This window comes from Meleagris gallopavo, chromosome 3 (assembly GCF_000146605.3).
Source record: "Meleagris gallopavo isolate NT-WF06-2002-E0010 breed Aviagen turkey brand Nicholas breeding stock chromosome 3, Turkey_5.1, whole genome shotgun sequence".
Taxonomy (NCBI): domain Eukaryota; kingdom Metazoa; phylum Chordata; class Aves; order Galliformes; family Phasianidae; genus Meleagris; species Meleagris gallopavo.
The window spans coordinates 24,962,389-24,977,708 of NC_015013.2; the positions used below are offsets into that span (position 1 = coordinate 24,962,389).

General features: G+C 37.7%; 1 long non-coding RNA gene across 1 annotated transcript in view; it reads left to right on the top strand.

Annotated features, from left to right (window-relative positions):
- The first annotated feature begins 11,801 nt into the window (after positions 1-11,801).
- The window catches only part of LOC109366652, a 4,157-nt gene continuing 638 nt past the window's right edge, over positions 11,802-15,320 (top strand). The window contains exons 1-2 of the long non-coding RNA XR_004159371.1: positions 11,802-11,859; positions 12,058-12,111. This is a non-coding gene — a long non-coding RNA (uncharacterized LOC109366652). The remainder of the gene's footprint in view (positions 11,860-12,057; positions 12,112-15,320) is intronic.

Genomic DNA, 15,320 nt, shown 5'->3' on the forward strand with positions numbered 1-15,320 from the left:
TCAGAAGAGGGGTGGCCAGCAGGGACAGGGAGGTGATTGTCCCACTCTTCTCTGACCTCATGAGGCCCCATCAGGAGTACTGTGTCCAGGTCTGAGGCCCTCAATACAAGAAAGACATAGCTGTTGGGTCCAAAGGAGGGCCATGAAGATGATCAAAGGGGAGGAGCACCTCCCCCATGAAGACAGGCTGAGGGAGCTGGGCTTGTTCAGCCTGAAGTAAAGAAGGCTGCAGGGTGACCTCATTGCAGTCTTCCAATACCTAAAGGGAGCCTATAAACAGGAGGTGACCCAACTCTTTACAAGGATAGATAATGATAGGGCAAAGGGAAATGGTTTTAAGTTGACGGAGGGAAGCTTTAGGCTGGATATCAGGGGGAAGTTCTTTACCAAGAGAGTGGTGAGGTGCTGAAACAGGCTGCTTAGAGAGATTGTGGATGCCCCATCCCTGGAGGTGTTCAAGGCTAGATTGGATGGGGCTCTGGGCAGCCTGGTCTAGTATTAAATGTGGAGGTTGGTGGCCCTGCCTGTGGCAGGGGGGTTGGAGATTCATGATCTTGAGATCCCTTCCAACCCAAGTCATTCTGTGATCCTTTGTTATGTTAGTGGCTTTTTGTCATTTAGCAGCTGTGTGAATTAAAAATGAAGTGCTTGTACTTTTCTCTGCTTTCTTGCCGTCTTTTTTTAACTGAAACCAGCAAACTACTAATCTGTTTGTAAAATAGACTATAAGCATCCTTCTTTGAGAAAGGATTTAAAAAAAAAACAACACCAAAAATTTCTGTTTTGCAACAATAATATGTAACATGATCAAAAGCTTGTTGCATTTAAAGGAAAGGCATCTATAGATATCAGTGGGCTTTTGGTGAAGCCCTTGTTGACCTTGTTGGTGTGTAAAAATGTGAAGGGTAAAATTATTCTTTTCTGAATATACAAACAATGAGAATTGAATATTAAAATGAGAGGCATTATTTCCATAAGTCTGTGCTCAGGGGTCATTTACACTTCTTTGTCAATAAACAGATGTGACACATGATATGACATCGAAATGGTGCCATGCAACCTTAAGCAGTATCCAGAACTGTATTCCATGTTCCTCATTATATTTTAATTAAATATTGAAGAACAGTTTGTTTACATCAGGCTTTTATTCTGTTAAAAGTTATGCTAGCTTATTATTATTGCTAGTGAAATAGCTGGAACAGCAATTTGGTGATTAGTGTCAATTTCTCCTGTGACCCGAGAAAGTTAATACAAACTGCATTAATTAATAGTTGTCAAATGAGCAGTTTTGCTGGAGTGGATAGACTTAATTTTCTTTAGTGAAATCTAGATGAATAACCCCAAAGCATTTTAATGTATGTAACTTATGCACTTATGAACCTTGATATGTCATGAAGTATGTGAACTGTACTATATAGGCAGTGCATAATAACAAGACCTGCAAATATTATACAACGATTATTCTTTGGCACAACTTGGGTGAGCTTGAGGAACTTGAGGAGCAATGCTTTTGCTGTTGCCTTAGTAGCCTTCCTTTGTATGGTTATGCTGCATATTTTTTCTTTTCTGACCACCTAACACTTTCATAACTGTCATGAACTTTCATATCTCAGTTGTTAAATTACTGAAAGGACAGAATGAAAAGAAATTAAAAGAAGTTTCAGGAAATAAAGCTGTGCTAGCAATTGGAATTGCCTGTCTTGTGTTTTTCTCATACCTCCGTTATTTTTCAGGAAATAAATCCTTATCTCAATATGATGAGTTAAGTGCCGGCACTGAATAACATGAAATGTGCGAAAAACACAAAACCCCCAAATCAAGGCAGAAAAAACTTAAAATCATAACATTATCAATATAAGAATAATTTGTATTAGATAGATGGGAGCAGGGATAGAGCTGAAAGTGAATACTTTATAATACAATATATCTTTCAAATACCTTTAGATGATATTCTAGACTATTCTAGTTATATGGGGACATTACTATGATAGTAATGACTCCTAATTTATGATATTGGCCGATGACATCAGAAGAGGATGCTGGAGGTTTGGCAATAGAGTCTGAATCTTTCCAACAATATTCTGTTACATTTTGTTGCTGTGCAACAGATGGTAGCAGAGGGGTAGTGTGACAGAATGACATCAGATGTGGAAGTGCGTATGAAGCAAAGATGTGAAATTGAATTCCTCCATTTGGAAAAAATGGCACTTGCTGACATTCACTGATCTGCTGAACGTTTGTGGAAACCAAATAGTGAGCACAGTGATATGGTGGGTGGTGCATTTCAGCAGTGGCAACAGCGACAGTGGGTCACCTCCACTGGTGCAGATTGTTATGAGTGCAGCACACAGGCTCTTGTTCATGGCTGGTGAAAATCCATAGCAAATGGTGGTGACTGTGTTGAAAAACAGTGTTTTATAGCTGAGAATTCGTCCTATCAAATAGTGTTCTTGTGCTCTCTGTATTGGTTGTAGTTTCCATGAAAATAAATAGCAGCTATTCCATTGGGAGTGACATATTTTGAAGTGTATGCATTGACCAGGTGCTAGGCTAATTAAACTTCTAGTTCTGTGTTTCAAAATACACAGCTGATAGTGATGAAAAGAGGATGAGTTTTGAAAGAGAAACCCCACTTTCAGCTCTGTTGAAGAATTATTTCCTTAGCTAGAAAGGGAAATATTTTGAATCACATCATAAATCTTGTAGTCATCAATACAGTTACTTAAATAAGAAACAGATGCCTCTCTTTCTGAGAAGCTAAGTCACCTTTACAGCTTGGTCTTATCTTTCAAGCAACAACATAAGTCCTAGAGAGCTGCTGCAGAGGGATGTTGTTAACTAGTATGCCAGGGAACAGAATCTTTCTAGCCATACATTTTGGAAAAAAAACCCAACCTTCTTTAACATAGAAATGTGTTTTTAAGCTTCCTGAAAAAAGGAAAAGAAAAGAAAAATGAGAATATGGGAACATTTTATTCTGCTTAGATTAGGAGGGAAAAAAAAAAGAATAAATGGAAGAAAGAGCAAAGCATTTCGTAGAACAGAAGATATCAAAAAGTTTATATCATTTTGTAGAACAATAGATTGATCACCTGGTCCTTCCCTCGCTTAAAAAAGAATTCAGGGTGAGGTTGCTCACAGCAGCCTTGTCTAGTCAAGGTTTGAGTATCTCCAGGGATGGAGATTCCACAGATTCTGTACAACTTTTCTCATGTGTCTTCATCTTGAAATTGCTCAGATTTCCTAATATCTGATGCATTCTTTAAGGCTTTCCTCAGATTACAGGTACTCCTCACTCATTTTGGTGGCCATCTGTTGAACTGCTTCAGTATTTAACCATTTTATCTTTTCCTGGGGAAGCCAAAACTGGACATGGTACTCCAGATGTGGTCTCAAAGTATTGAGCAGAGGAGAGTGACTCCTTCCCTTGACCCACTGGCAGCACTGCTATCAGCAAAGCTCAGTCTATTTTCTTCTGTTTGCCATGAGAATGAACTGCTAACACACGTTCAACTTCTGAACTTTTCTGCAGAGCTTTTCCTAAGTAGTAGATGTGAAGCTGAGGTTATTCTTTCCCGTGTGCAGGATTTTTATTTATTTATTTTTGCTGCTGGTTTATTGATGCTAAGCTTCTATAAGTTCCTGCTAGGCATATTTCCTAGCCATAAGGTCTGCCTAAACAGCAGCCCTGACCTCAGGCTATTGTTAATTCACCTAAGGTTAGTATGATTGATGAGTAAATCCATTGGTAAATACAGATGATGCCTTGTGCTTACCTGGGTGCTCAGTTACTTCTACTGTGAGTCATGTACATTAGGAATGTTTCATTGTTCTGCTCAGGGTGATGAGTTCAAAGTAATAATAATAATTAAAAATGTATGTTTTTAGCATTCTTCATTAGGCTTCTTCATTGAAAATCGACTGTGCCTTCCTGCAAGTGTCTTATTTTTCTTGTTTGCCCATAGCTGCCTATCAAAGTAGAGATGTTGGACCTAGAAGCAATGATGTTTGTTTTTTAGGTAACTAGCTGTTGTGTGAAGGATTACAATGCAAGCATAATAAGGCTATGCAGGATTTTAAGTTGAAAAGAAGAACTAAAGTCCAGAAATTTTTAACTCCAGAATTCACTGTATCCTTTTCTACAGTATCTTAGCTCAGGAGTCATACTGGAGAAAGAAGCTAATGGATATTCTGTGCATTGCCTACAATGTGAGTTTGTGCCCATGTGCTTGCAAAATAACTTGTGCAAGATAACTCCAAGGCATTAAGTATTATCTGCACCCCATCTAGTTAGATTCTTGTTCAGAAGTCTTGTTTGCTTCAGTGGGATTATACCTTTTGGGGAATTTCATTGGCCTGTTCTGGCCTCTGACAGGCTTTTTAGGTCATTTAGATCATAAGGAACCAAGGTTTTTTTTTTTTTTTTTGGTAGATAAATGTAGAGATTTTAATAATCTGGTACTGCTTTTCCTTCTGTCATGATGACCATTTGCTTCAAGCAAACTAAACTCTGTTACCTCCCACCACTTTTTCAAACTGCTCATGATAATCTGCCTGACTGTTTGCAGCTGGTTAGAGGAGGTCCACAGGACCTGAGCTTCTGACAGTGGCATGGTATGGATGATAAAGGCCTTGATGTCATGAACAAAATGTGTCCCTGCGGTCCAGCTGCCTGCAGGTGCTTACTTTTCTTTTAGGTCCATGACAGCAATGCTGTTGCACTGTTCTTGTAGTTAGTAATTCTGCCTCTCTTGCTGCAGATATTAATATGCGAGTTACTAAAATTCAGTTAAGTGGAGCATGGAGCAGGGTATACTGCAGTCACATTTCTTACTGAAGTACAAACATTCCTTCCAGGTAGAATACAATATCCACACAGGGAGTTTGCATGAAGCAATTGAAGTGTATTACTTATCTCATAGCTGGAGACTCTGTAAATGCAAGTATACCTAGCAATGTCAGTCTGTCCAGGTCCCTCTGCATAGCATTCCTTCCTTCTATTGTCTCAACTGCACACTCAGCTTGGTGTCATCAGCAAACTTTTTGGGTGTATGCTCAATCCCACTGTCTATGTCATTAATAAAGGTGTTGAAGACCACCAGTTCCAAGATGGACTCCCGTGATTAACTACAACCCTCTGACCACTACCATCCAACCAACTCCTTATCCACTGGATAGTCTGCCATTCATATACGTATCTTTCCAATTTAGAGATAACATTTTTTGAAGAAAGGTTCATCTGCTTCTGAAAAGGCAACATTAATCTGCCATAGATCTGTACTACTGGGAATTGGTCAAATGCATAACCATTCCAGAATAAATCTCTGTGGAAAGGGTCTTGTCTTTATTTCAAATACTGCTTTCAAATGAATCAGTGAGATGTCTGCACCACTGCATATATGCATATATTATTTCTGAACTGAGTCCAAAACAACATGATTTGCAAATGCTCATTTTTCTCCCAGCTTAATAGGAAGAGGTGAGTTTTCACCCAGCCTTGTCCTATTAGAATCATGCTCTGACAGGACACGTAGAAATTTGCGTTGCATAGAATATTGTGTAGGTGGTGCACAAGACTTGACATGGTAATCAGCATGCATGAAGAAGCTAGTACTGAAGCATTTGTACTTGAGTAATCCTATTCCAGCAAATCTGATTTATATTAACCTGGAGGCAAGTGAGATTCAGGATTGAGAGTTTTTCCCCACCGCTCTGAAGTATATCTAAGAGAGGACTGAGTTGTTTTGAAGTACATGAGCTGATGAGGAATGTGAATAAATCTCTGAACTACGTAGCCAATAATGTGTCATTCTAGGACTTATCTCCACTTGTTCATTTATGCTTCTGTTTGTATTGACAGGGCTTGCTGGGGAACTAATGGTGGCTATATGTTATATTGTTGTCTTTGTCAGGGTTATGGTTAGGAGTGAAACACATAAATGCATATACACATAAAATATATCTATTGCCTCCTCACCTAGTAAACACAGTAATGCCTGAGTCAAGAGGGAATTGAATAGATGTGTGTGTCCTGTCCCAGAAAGACAGATGTGATGATATCAGTTAACAGGAAGTCAAGATACAGGAAAAGATGATTTCCTTCGCCTTTTTATGTGCCTGAATACGGTCTTCAAACAGATCTGAGGTATCAGTGCTTTGCTCAGATTTTCTTTCTCACTTGAATGGTCCAGAAAGTCAAAAAGTAATCTCTCACATTTGAATCTAGCAGTAATTTATAATCTATTCCTGTCTTTTCAGGTAAATTATGCTTTGGATTCCCAATGATCACATCTGGCAGAGTCTCTTTACTGTGCCTATTTCAAATCTTGTGGTTTCAGTCCAGAAATTTATTTTTATTGTTACCATTGCTGTTATAATAACCATTAATTCACCAAATACAATATTAACTGGGAAAAATACTTTAAAATCTTGTTCTTCACCGGAACGGAACTATCACCTCACCTAAAATCCCTCCTTGTACATCTAGTTCTTCTCTGTGTTTTGTGTTAAAATTTATTTTCTTGATTTCATTCTGTATGGCTTCACAGAGGAAAAGGCTGCTTTTATGAAAAAGTGACAAATGTCACAAAATATATGTGATTCATAAAAATTTTAACAGCCAAATTTAATACTTGATAAGATACTAGAAATTATATGGTATGAATCTTCAGAATCAAAGACTGTCCTTGCCCTTTTTAGCTTGTTGGAGTTCTATTTTTAGTGAGAATCCAAGCCCAATTACAATCATACTTCAGAAAACATTATTGTAAGCGCAATGTAACAGAGCTGGCCAAAGCTTTGAAGTGCATCTGCCTAGATGTTCTCTTATTAACTGAGTCCCCAAAGACAGTGACCAAAATGGCTTTAAAACACTGAAGAGCTGACTTTTACTCAGATATATCTCAGGAAAAATCTAGTTTTTAAACAAAGGGGAAAAATGACTAAGATAGATTAGAATAAGGAGAATTCAGAATTAACTCTTTCAATTCCTGCTAAGTGGAGAATTCCTCACTTTCAGGTTCTGCTGTTGGCTTGATAGTGAGATGGAATACTGAGTATTCTCTGGAGTCTTGAGCCTCCATAGTGTTTAAAAACAGTTTGTTTTTTGTTCTACATTCAGAAGCCTCTGATGCTTCACAACTCTTCTCTCACAGTTCCCAGTTGCTTCCAGTGTGCTGTACCTGCTTTCTTTTTTCTGTTCTTTGGAGCCTAAAGACCCTGCCTCTGAATAGAGTCAGTTGCATCTGAAATAATGAGCTGCTTTCTCTTTTCCTTCCAGACTCCCCTGAGACCTGTCATTTCTTTTTAAAATAGTATATATGCAGTCTGAAAGTAAACAGTTGAACAATTAAACAACTAAAATAAATGGCATCCACCGCACTGAAGTTGTTAGAATTTGAGATCGTTTTAAAGAAGCATGCAGGTGTAACACCAGGTGTTCTGGTGTTCCCTTCTGGAACTTATAGGTCTAATATTAAAGCATAGCATCTGTGGGATTTAAGTAGTTGCATCTTGACATAGAAAAACAGCTGTAATATTTACCATCTCATAAATACTCAACACTAAATTTTCAAATCTGAGTATTTTCAGCGAATTTAGGTTGGTGAGCTTTATACATTTTTCTTAAGCACCTGTGTTTTTGCTCTGAGTTGCACTGACAAATCCTGATAGCCAACCAGAAAAATTTTCTCAAGTTTCTTTTCATATTGATTGCCAGAGAAATATATTTACACATTCAATAGCCAACCTATCAGAAGAGCTTTGTTACAACAGAAATGGATTTTGTTATGGTTTCTTGGTGTGTGTTGCACCAAAAATAGTATGTTTATCTACATTATGGATGTTGTTTCTTAGCCAATGCAAGTCTAGTGATTTGGGTCATCTTTGTCCTGGAAAATGTCACTTTTTCACTGAAAACAATGCCACTCCTGAAAATCAAGCAGACTTTCCTTCATTGTCTTCTGCTTTTCCTTATGTGTATTGCTTACTTATCTCTGTAAATTATTATGGTTTTAACATATTCAAAGTGTTTCAGTCCATTGACTTTTATGTGAGATGCGTGTGTTTGCCAGCATTGTTACTTACCATGCAATGTTATTTGCACATATCTTACGTGAACATGTACATCTGCAGGCAGTGACATTTCTACTTCTATTTATTTACTTTTTTATATGCTTTTTTTCTGAACAGCTTATTTGTGACAAAAATTTGGAAGATTATTAGGAGAGACAAAGAATGTGATAATGAGAATTCCAAAAAGAGTTTCTTCTAAGCAAATGAGATTAAAATCTAGGGTAAGTCAAGTAATTATGCTTGTTAACAATGAAGTTATGCTTTTAGACTAATATATGTTTCAATCATAAATCTCAGGATGAATTCTCAAAGATCATTCTCAAAATTAGCATTGGGTGAGGATGATCAAACACTCAAGTGTAAATTCCCTAATATCTCTTGTAGTAAAAATAAAATTGTTGGCCTGCTGAGGTTAAGAAATAAATCATATTTAAAATAAATCAGTTATGAAACATTAGAAATCTAAAAACGGACCCTCATATTAACCATAGGTGTTTATGATTTCTTTTTTATAATGCATTTATGCTTTTAATCTGAGTTTAAAGAGGGAAGGACTCTGTTTACCAAAGTGTACATATATAACCAAACAAGAAATAGCAAAGCAGATTAGGAAAACAGCACTCATCTTCCATCATTCTTCTGTTCAGGCCAGCTTAATAAAATCATACCAAACTGAGCCACAGCAGTGTGTGCTTTTATCATGATTTAAGAAGGCTCCACACTGAATTCCAGAGTGGACCTAGAAAGCAATATTTTTTAAAAAACAACTACTGAATCTTCAGTATCACTAAACTCTCTGTGACAATAAGTTTGATTTGAAGGTTCAGTTTAGATTTAGGCAACAGAGCCTCTGCACAGAAGCTTTATGGAGGTTGTGTGCTCTCTGCTATAGCTTAGCTTCTTTTCTTGCACTTTCTATTGCTTTCCAAAATAGCACCACCAGTTTCAAAAGAGCTGTTATCATGTTGGGATGAACTCTTATGAGAATGTCTTACACAAGGCTAAATATAGTGAAAGTTGAATTTATCTTTGGCCTTCAACTTAAAGTAAACGTGTTTTATGTTGAGGGCAATCTAAAATGTTTATTCCACGTACATAGCTTCTGAGGTGTGTCATCAATTTGAATCTACTGTTCATATCGACTCTGATGTATATTTTCATTTCTCAGCATGCTATATCCAAATACATAATTTCCTAGCATTGTTGACTGCACACATGTATTGTTCTGACATAGCATAATAACTGTTTATGCTTTCTACTTGTGAGACGAATGAAGAATGATACAGCTTGTGAAATATAAGTACACATTTTAATCATATTTGAATGATATCAGATTTACTGCTTTATACTGGTATATTCCTGTATCTAAAAAGTAGCAAGCTTGATAGATCTGTATGCCAGGACTTCAATGTGATATTTTTTCCTATTGTTATTATTAAGGATATATAAAACAATCTTAGTATGCTGTATTTTTCAAACTACAAATCTCTTACTGTATTTCTATTTTTGTGAAAGTTCAAACAAAGTACCTCTACGTGATATGTGACCATAACCTGATTCAGTTTTGTAATATCTTTGTTTTGCTGTAACATGATTCTCCCAGTGTCCTGCGGGCTAAAAGTGCACGCATCACATGGGATCTGAGGATAAACAAATGATCAAGAAGTGAATATTCTAAACTGAAAACACCCTGCAACAGGCCCCAACACATTTCGGTTTCATGACCTAGATAATTATGATTTTCAGAGAATGGGTGAAAACTATCTCTTAAAAGGCTAACTCATACTATGCAGGAATATGTAAAGGCAATATTAACCTTCTGATTTACATATACAAGAAACAGTCATATGTCATAGAGGGGCCTGTTGTGATGTTAGGCTTTTATCAGGAAGCCACTTCCTCTACCAGTATTCTCCCAGTATTTAATTAAATGTCTCGCACTCTTGAATTAAATGTGGAACTACAGAATATTATTATAATCTAGATTGATAAAAGTGCAAACTTTACTTGGAAAAATAAAAACTTTCCAGGAAGTATTGCTGCATACAGAATTAAGGTATTACATCTAGCATTTAACAAAGCTGTCCTTGGATTGGCTAGTGTCTTGGAAGACAAAAAGAATGTTTTGATAGAAACTTAGGCCTCGACACTGATGTATTATCAAGGTTTTACTTGAACAAACACATCTTTGTTTCTGGAATACTCAAGTACCTAATACTAGAGGCAACCAGATACGTCTTGGAAATGAGGTGTGAGTATGACCCATATCCCACCTGGGACAGTTTTGACAGTCTCCTTTCCACCATCTTCCCATTTTTCTGGGGGAGGAGCACATTTGTGTTGAGCAAAACTTCAGTAAAAGCTTAGAAAAAAATCTTGTGGAAATCTTGACAAAGAGGATCATCAGCAAAATGAGTGAAGGTATTGGCAATGCACAGAGACTTACATAAAATTCACTTTTTACAATCATTCTGATGAGGAAGCATTCTTTCTGAGTTAATCTCTCATTACTCAAATTAGTCCACCTTTGTCTCTGAATAGGGCTGCTACATCAGGTTAATTTTGTAGGCTGTCGATCGATAAATGTACATTTAATTCATGGATCTCAATGAAGTGGCTGTTTTTGAGAAATGTTTTACAATCTCAGTTTTAAGGTGAGATAATTAAAGCAAAAAAGATGTGAGGGAGTTAGTAAATCAGCAGCAGTGGCAAGAAAGGGAAGATAAAGTTCTCTTGATTCTCAGAAGAGCATGCTGGCTACTGGGATCTGAATGAGTTTTTATAGAAACTGTCTTGTGCAAAACTTAAATGAACCATAAAAGGAAAGGTTTCTGTTATAATCCAGCATTTCCTCCTAACTCCTCTCCAAATTGTCTCACCTTCACTCTGCAGGAATCACAATCCTGATGACGTTTTAAAATCCCCTGCTGTTTAATTCAGTTGCAGAGCAAAAGCAATGTGATTTTAATTATGAGACCAGTTGTGTGCTTTAGAATTTAAATGGGGAATATCACACACTTCCAGACATTATCCTGGTGGATTGCTGCAAGTTTAAACAGAGCGTTTGTTTGCAGTAATTTTGACTATTCCTTCTCAATAAATCCAGCATTTCATTTCCAGCAAACTGTGCCATAAGGGCTTTCCTCCCAAGCCAGTGTTCACATCTGCATTTTTGTCTTTCACCGTTTGTAATGGACTTTTGTTCCATTAGTTTGCCTAATCCCTTGCTGAACTCATTTGCAATGTTCTAGAAAGTTCTGTGGTAACCAAGCTGCCTGATTATGCTCTGCATTAAAAGAATACTTAGTGGTGTTTGCTTTAAGCCTGATCTTTTTCATCTGGTGACCCTTAGTACTTCTGCTATCAGAAGCAGTGAGTAGTCACTCACTGTTCACCCACTGAATGCTGCTTTTTCTTTTTGCAGGTTTCTGTTGCACCCCTTCTATCATTCCTTTTCCTGTCTGCAGTATCTATACAAAGCTGCTATTGTTATCATTGCTTGTTTTTCTTTTTCTAGTAATAGCACATTTTTTAAATGCAGAGGAGATAATTCTGAATTTAAACACATTACTAATATATGCTGTGATAAAATGGTCCCTGTTTTGCTTTGTACTTATTTGCTAATGTTCTATTGTCCTTCTGGTCACAAATGGGCACTTTGCTGTTTGCTTCCACAGAACTATTTGCAGTGAGGCTAAGACCCCGTTCTTAGAGTCATAGAGACTCATTATGATTCTCACACATGGAAACAAATGAGCTAACTGCAGTCAGGATTGCTCATTCCAGGTGTTTACTGAATTCAGTCAGCTATTTTATCACATAGGTGCTAACATGAGATCCTTCTATGACTGTTTGCAAACTCATTAATGTTTAGAGAACAAAGGAAATAATAGACATGAGTGAAAACTCTTTAACCTCTTAAAGATTAACTTCACTGCATGTACAGTCAGTCATATGTCTCCCCTCATACTTGGTTTCCTACAGAGCTTTCTGGACAAGGCACAGGCCTTCTGTTAGCTCCTATGACTGCTGCGCAAGGTATTGATTTTAATTTCTCTCCTCTATAACTTAGCTTTTTCTCCACCTATCTATTGGTCATCTGGTGTGAGGTGTCAGTCTGTGGTAAGAGAACACTGACAGATATAGTTTATGTTTTAGCCACCAGGCAGGCTATTTCACAGCCTCTGAGGAGTTTTGGGAAGTATTAGATCTGTGTATAAGTTGGTGTTGTCAAGGCTATGAACCTAGGCTGGCTCCCAGCTACCTTTGTACCAAGGGAAGCGATAACACATCAGGTACTGGAACCAAAGGTGAAATGCATCACAGAGACAATAAAAAGAGCAAACAAACAAACAAAAAAAAATGGTAACGTGAGATAAATTTCTGTAAATTGAAGGGTGGTGGGTCTATACCTGTTGCTTTGGAAAATTGTAAGGGTGTAATGGTTTGACAGTGTCAAGTCAGTGTCAAGATATTGCTACTGAATACACCAGTATCACGTTTTGTGAAGTAGAAAAGAGATGTTTTCAAGAATTTTTATCTCGGTTCATGGAGACTGTGTATGTGCAGCTTATCTGTGGCTGGTATGGTGTGCCTAGGAAAAGGTATCTTCTGCAATTTGAAATCCTCCCCCTGTGCTTGGCGCAGGTGAGGCCCCACCTCAAGCACTGTGTTCAGTTTTGGGCACCTCAATACAGAAAAGATGTTGAGGTGCTGGAGCAGGTCCAAAGAAGGGCAACAAGGCATGTGAAGGGCATGGAGAATATGGCCTGTAAGGAGCGACTAAAGGAGCTGGAGCTGTTTAGTCTGAGGAAGCGGAGGCTGAGAGGAGACCTTATTGCTCTCCTCAAATATCTGAAAGGTGCTTACAGCAAGAGCGGGGCTCGTCTCTTCTTACTGGTGACAGGTGACAGGACAAAGGGGAATGGCCTCAATTTGTGCCAGGAATATGCCAGGGATTAGGTTGGATATCAGGAAAAGCTTCTTTACAGAAAGGGTTGTTAAGCACTGGAATAGGCTCCCCAGGGAGGTGGTTGAGTCACCATCCCTGGATGTGTTTAAAAACTATTTGGATGTGGTGCTCAGGGACATGATTAAAAGAGGGTTGTTAGAGTTAAGGTAGTATGGTTGGGTTGCTGTTGTTCTTGATGATCCTGAAGGTCTTTTCCAACCTGAGCAATTCTATGATTCTGTCTCTTGTGACATCCCCCATACCTACGTAGTCTTCAGCTTCCATAAGGTCTCCCATAGATCTTGTGTTACACTTGCCTCAGCTACCTGTGGTCAGGGTTGGAAGGGCCCTCAAGGATCAAGAATCTAATCACCACCTGAAGATGGTGGATGTGCAAATCATCGTCCCTTCCAGTCTGAGTGGGGACTGAACACTTGACAAAAATTATTTGAAAATCTGTTCAGCTGCAGAGAAGACCTATACAGAAACAAAGCTTGATGATGACTCCACAGTAAAAGTGCATCATAATTCAAAGAACGTTTTTAGCACAGGGAATTATTCCTGTGTTGAAGTATCCCATTTATATGGAGCAGCATATATTTGGCAAGAATTATTTTATTTGAATGATTTTGTATCATAATTTCTTATCTTCTCCAAAAGATTTTCACTGTTCTTTGACAAAATTCCTTTATAAATTGTTTTTAATCTCAAACAAGTCTTCAGATTTAGTGAGTAGTTTTTCTACCTTAATAAGAAGTAGGAAGTAGTACTAATGAGCAAGAACTGACATGCACTTGACTGGAAGTTCATGTGTAGTTCTTCTGAATTTTCTTTGTGACCTTTCTCTTCTAAGCATGATGCAATATTTTCCCACAGCTGCCCTAATGAAGAACTCCCTTCAGATTTATTTATATCTTTGCATAAGTATATAAAATGCACAACTTTGAAGAATACTGTTCAGTACAGCTTAAAAACAAAAACAGTTTCTAACAGTTGAAAATAATTTCTAGTCACTAAGGGCACATAGTTTATATATCAGAGGCCTGGCCTGTGGGCTTTTTGATTGTGTTTTTTTTTTGCCAGCTTTTTTGCAAGGTAATAACTTTTGACCAATACGTTTCAGAAGGTGATCAGAAGGCTTTACTGCTAAATTTCTAAACTAAACTGAACAGAACAGGAATTCGGTATAGCAGCTTACTGGATTCATTGTGTTCCATCAGTTACTGTTAGTGGGCAAAAATGGCATCATTAGAAAAACTAATGTGACTGAAGTTACCTTAATTCTCTGTCTTTACTAACTTCAGCCGTGAAAGATTATCATAGAATCACAGAATCATTTGAGTTGGAAGGGACCCTTAATGGCCATCTAGTCCAACCCCTTTGCAATGTACAGAGGTACCTACAGCTAGATCAGATTGCTCAGAGCCTCATCCAGCCTGACCTTGAATGCAGGAATGGGGCTTCCACCAAATTTCTGGGCAACCTGTGCCAGTGCCTCACCACACTTACAATAAAAAACTTCTTCCAATCTAAATCTCCTCTCCAATCTAAATCCAATCTAAATCTCCCCTCTTTTAATTTGAAACCATTTCCCCTTGTCCTGTTACAACAGACCCTGCTCAAGAGTCTGTCCCCTTCTTTCTTAAAACCCCACTTTAGACACACATATTTCAGTAATTCAAAGGTTGATACAAAGCAGGGTTGTTTTTTTTTTTTCCCTCTATATTTCTGCACAGCTCAAACCACTCAATGATTTGTATAACATGAAGCAACAGAAAGAACCTCAGCCTGCTATAGACTCAAGGTGTCAAAGAGTGGTGCAAGAGGGTTTACAAAAAGAAGACTATTGTACTATTGTATTGCAGTATTTGTTGTAGAGTTGGTAGCAGGGCTACTTTTAAGTTTACTTTTTGTCCAAGCTCTTATGAAGAACTTGCGAATACAGCATTAGTTTGCATTATTATAGAGCCTTCTCAGAACAGAAATTGAGAATTTCAGAAAATGAATAGTATTTTTGAATGTAAGTGTTGCAAGTTAAGTTTAAAATCAGGTTTTTTTTCCCCCTATGATTTCAGGTAGTCTTTAAAAATAGGTATGAACTACTAGATCCATTTTACTGAAGAGAAAGCTGGAGTAATGAGAGATTCATGTTCCCAGCAAATCTAACACCAAATTAGAGTCCAGATATCTGTCACTCCAAATCTGTGTATTTGTGCAATTTATGACAAGTCTTGAGTTTGCTATTAACAACAACAATGAATAGTAGTTACTTCAGTGTCTTCATTTACTGTTTTTT